Raw genomic sequence first — 5419 nt, 5'->3', positions numbered from 1 at the left:
AACTTGGCAAACAGACCCCATTCTTAGGTCCTGTTTTCATTCAGGTTTTTCCACTAGTTGGTGCCTAATCCACTTCTGCATAGTTCCTTTCAAAGCTCAGGGCTCCAAGATTATCTTCTGTATCTCTGTCAGTTGGTTTTTCTATTCTTTATTGAAGAGGGTCTGTGTTGCTTGTCTGCCCATTCCTCCATCTTATCAGAAGTCTCAGCTTTATAGATTTTTAAATGGGTCAGTGGCCCAAGATTGGTTAAGAACTACTTCCGTACAATCTTTCTTCATTAACATATTTTCCCCCTTCAACTTGTACATGAGGAAGAAGTGTGGGAAATGAAACACAATTTGACCCCTGAAACATAGCTCTCTGCCACTGATACACTTCTTCCATTTCCTGGCTGGAGTATAGGTTGCTAGATTGCCCTTCTGTGAGCTCTTGAGGGGACTTGTCCATTGCTGGATTTGGCATCATTGGCCTGGGAGAATTCCATAGAAATGGCATGCAGGACTGTGTAAGAGTGAACAGGCTCTGAAGCCAGTGGCTTGAATGGTTGATTCATTTTCTCTTACTTTTGCTTCTGGGAAAGCATGACTTCTTTCGCTTATGTAGAGTGTGACTCGGAGGTCCCTACAGGTCTGTTGGCGTTTGAGGGGTGATGGTGGCACGAACTATACAAGTGGACTGTCCAAATGCAAAGGAACCTACCAAAGTACTTCACCTGCTCCTTTCTGCCTTTTAATCTTCAACTCCAGTACCTGGGATTCCTTGGAATAAACCTTCCAAATTTGGAGATGAACCATCATCCATTTCATGATCGTGGCCTTTCTCTTGTGGACAGAACAGTGAGGTGATGGTAGTGGAGAGTGGGAGATGTTGGAGGTAAAGAGGAGGCAGGTTGTTCACCTTACACAGTCAGGGGGGATACCTGGTACTCACTCTTAGATTTCTTTCAGTCTCTTGTTTCTGCTCCCTAGCACTATGACATCAGACTCTGGCTTCTCAGGCAGACTCCATCACTATATCAAAAAAGACAAAAAATAAATCTCAGACCTCCAAGAAAAGTTGTTGTTGTTGTTCTTGTTGTTGTTATGTGCCGTCGAGTCGGCTCAACTCACAGTGACCCCTCCTTGGGTTTCCGAGGCAGTATCACTACAGAACTAGATTGCCCCATCTTCCTTCCAAGTAGTGACTGGTGGGTTTGAACCGTCAGCCTTCTGGTTAGCAGTCAAGTGCCAAGAAAAGTAGGAAAAGAAAATGGATTGTGTAAAGGTGCCTGGGTTGAGCCCTAAGGATAAAGCCAAGGTCTCTTGGAGAAGGGCCTGAGGAGTGTTTGCTAAACTGGCTCCAGTTGAATACAGAGCATTCTTTCTTTCTGGACTCATGGGGGAAGGGGACCTTCTAATTGCAAGAACTCAGGTTCTGGTAGCTCTAGGGAGACCACATTTTGCAATTGCAACAAATAATCTGAAAACTCTGAAGGCCAGGAGCTAAAACTTTGAGTTGAAACAATAATAGCTACCTTTGACTGCCTGCCTCCTCTGAGCCAGGGATTTTCCATCTCTTATCTCATTTAAGAGTCTCAGCCACACTGTTAAGATAGGCATTGTTATCCCACCAAAACAGCTAAGGACAGGCAGGCCCTTTACTAGACCTTTGGTTCACTGGAAATCAAAGCCTGGATGGGGGTGCTTATGGGAGATTCTACGCATATTAAGCTGCCCTCCCACAGGTTGCACTGTCCACAAAAACAGCATTCAACATGAGGTGAAATAAAGATATTTTTAGACAAACAAAAACAGAGTTTGTCACCAGCTGAACTGCGCTAATGGAAATTGCAAAGGATGTACTTCAGGAGGAAAACCATCTCTGAAGAACTAAGATGCAGGAAGGAATGAAAAACAAAGAAAGTGGTAGAACACAGGCAAGTTTCAATGTAAGTGAACGTTTATGGAACAGGGCATCAAACAACATATATTCTGTTTTTTTAAAAAAATAAACACAAACTATTACCCCCACATTAGGAAAAGACATTAGGAGGGGCATAAATGGAATTCAAGCTTTCTAAGGGACTTGAATCATATTAGAAGTGATTTAGTTATCTATTAAATTTATTATAGGAGCTCTGGTAGCATAGTGCCTAAGGCACTTGACTACTAACCAGAAGGCTGGCGGTTCAAACCCACCAGCCACTCCTCGGAAGGAAGGTTGGGCAATCCTACTTCCGTAGTGATACTGCCTCGGAAACCCAAGGAGGGGTCGCTATGAGTCGGGGCCGACTCAATGGCAAATAACAACAACTACAACATGATAATTATGTTTGTAGTAATTAATAGGATGTGACCATTAAAATACTACAACAAAATGTAAATTTCTAAACTATTAGAGTGAATAAAAAGTTGAATAACAGGAAAATCAATTTTCTATTCTTATGTCAGCCAAAACTTTTTCACTTATTATTGTGATTTGAGTGAAAGTTTATAGAGCAAATTGGTTTTCCATCCAACTGTTCATACATGTTTTGTTTTGTGTTCAAGCCCCCCAGCTACTCTGTGGAAGGAAGATGGGGCAATCTACTTCCTTAAAGATGTGTAGCCTCAGAAACCCAATGGGGGTTGCTACAAGTCTGAATCGACTCTGCATGGCAATGAGGTTTTTTTTTTTTTTTTTAAATAGGGTCACTATGAGTCAGAATCCACTTCTTGGCAGTGGGAGGTTTCTGCACACTTCAGGATGTTAATTTTATGTTACATGAATTTCACCTCAATTCAACAACAATAACAAAAGTTACATTTTAAGTCAAACACCTGCTTGTCTGACCTTTCACTCTTTTAGCTTGGTTCTACCTCCTGTGTTAGCCCAAAGGACGTTGAAAGTAATAAATATTTATTGAAGGCTCTAATATGCCAGGCATTGTGTCAGGTGCTTTACATACACCAACTCTGTTATTCCTTAAATTTATCATGTAAATTTATCTTGTGAATTGCTCTGTTTAATAGAAACCTACACTCAGAACATAGCTGTAATTGATGAGGGGTCAGGGTCAGGAAAACAGGGGAAGCTGGGGCTCTGGTTGCTGATGTAGTCCCCAGCGTTCTGAGGATTTGGCTAAAGAGTATACCTATTATACTGATGATTGGTCCCACGCTGGTAAGTCATCCGCACCGAAGGCATTCTGCCTTCTTTCACAATTACATAGCTGGGACATAGTGACTCTCATTGAAATCCAAGTAATGTCTTTCCAATGTTCTGTGACATTTAAGGGAGCAGGTAGAACACCTTGTCAATGCTTATCTGAAGTATCTAGGTCCACAAATCCTTCCCCTCAGCCTACAGATTTTTCAAAAAGGAGTGCTAATCTTTTTGGCTCACTGTCATTGGCATTCCTAAATCCTTGGATGCTGGGCTCGGTTCCCAGGTTCAGGCCTTCTTTAGGCCCTCTCATAGACACTCTCCCTTCCAGGCTCTTCCTGCATAGCACTATCACAGAGAGAACTATTTGTGGAATAATGTGATTATCTTCTATCTTTCCTAAGCGCCCACAGGTTCCGTGAGAGCAGAGATGGGATCGACTTCCCCAACTGTGCCTGGCACAAAGCAGATGCTCCATCAACATATGCTGAATGAATGAACAAGTGAGTGAGAGAGAAAAGTGGAACAGAATAAATGTAATTTTCAGAAGAGTTGCCAAAACAGTGTAAAGAACTTCCATATGCCATTTATCCAGATTCCGCCTATTTTTTTTTTTTCTGATTAGCAATCTTTCTTTAAAAATCAATTTTATTTTTGGTGAAAATAAATACAGCAAAACCCACTCCAATTCCACAGTTTCTAGATATAGTGATTAGTGATGTTAGTTTCATTCCTCACATTGTGTCAACATTCTTCTTATTTCTGTTCTAGTTGTTTCATGTAATTTATTTAATCTCCTTGCCCCCCAACTTTCTCATCTATGCTTTAAAATAGCTGTTGACCTTTTGGTATTATACACATTTTAAAAAATGCAATATACAAGAGTAACATCCTTTACTCTCTGTGCTGAATTGCTGAATAGTTACTTAGTTGAAAGGTGACTTCACCGGGTAGTTTCAATTCAAAGTTTGAGGAGTAAAGCAAGGCCATAGCCTCAGGGACTCCTCTTGCATCAATAGGTCCAGTAAGTCTGCACTCTTTAAGAATTTGAAGTTCTTTTTCACATTCCACTCCCCCCCCCTTTTTTTTTTTACAAATCAGGATTCATTGATTGTATTCCTGATCAGAACGGTCAGTAGTGGTAGCTGAGCACCATCTAATTCTTCTGGCCTCAAGCTGGAGGAGGCAGTAGTTCATTAGACAATTAGTCTTGTAGGCCAGTTCCTTCTCTGGCTTTGGTTTCTTTCTTTTTCTTTTGTTCCAGATGAATAAAGACCAATAGTTGTATCTTAGATGGCCACTTGTAAGGTTCTAAGACCCTGGACACTGCTCAACATACTGGGAGGTAAAACATAAACTTTAAGAACTATATATGCCAATTGACTGGACTGTTCTATGAGACCACAGCCCTAAGCTCCCAAATCAAGAAAATTAATCCCTTGAGGTGACTGGTTATGTCTAATTAATATCAGCATTTGTAGCCCCTCCTTTTTTTTGGTTGTTATTTTTGCAAAACCGTACACAACTTAACATTTGGCCATTCATCCCTATTCCCTATGCACACATTCTTGACATTAGTTACATCAGTCATGCTGTGCAAACTTGACCCATATTCTGTGCCACCTTTCCCATTTCCATAAACAAAAGGTAACTACTGCCTAGAGAGTACTTCTCTCTCCCCCTTATGTTTGGTAACTACCAATGAAATTAGTTTCTGTGTATTTACCTACTCATATCGTTTCATAAAGTGAGAACATATAATCTTTGTTATTTTGTGATTGACTTATTTTGCTCAACATGATATTCTCTAGGTTCATCCATGTTGTAAGATGTTTCAGGAACTCATTTCTTTATCATTGCATAGTATTCCATTGTATATATGTACCACATTTTACTTACTCATTCATCTCTTGATGGGCATTTAAGTTGTTTCCATCTTTTTGCTATTGTGAATAGTGCTGCAATCAGCATTAAGTGTGCATATGTCTGTTTGTGTCACTTCTATTAGACACTAAGGGTATTTACTAAGAGTGGAATTGCTGAGTCACATGGCAGCTCTACATCTAGCTTTTTTTTAGGAATTGCAAAACTGGTTTCCACAATGGCTGTACCACTTGGATTCCCACCAACAATGGATGAGAGTTCCAATGTTTCCATATCCCCTCCAACACATTATTTTCCTTTTTTTTAAAAAAATCTTAGCTATCCTAAGATGGCGGACTAGGCAGAAAGACTGCACAGACCCTCTTCAACAAAGAAAAGGGAAACCAATTAACACAGACACAGAAGATAATC

This window comes from Orycteropus afer, unplaced genomic scaffold, assembly GCF_000298275.1.
Source record: "Orycteropus afer afer isolate SDZICR_OR568_19922 unplaced genomic scaffold, OryAfe1.0 scaffold00259, whole genome shotgun sequence".
In the NCBI taxonomy this organism is placed as follows: Eukaryota; Metazoa; Chordata; class Mammalia; order Tubulidentata; family Orycteropodidae; genus Orycteropus; species Orycteropus afer.
The sequence above is the reverse complement of the archived record's forward strand: the minus strand, read 5'-3'. Positions refer to the sequence as shown.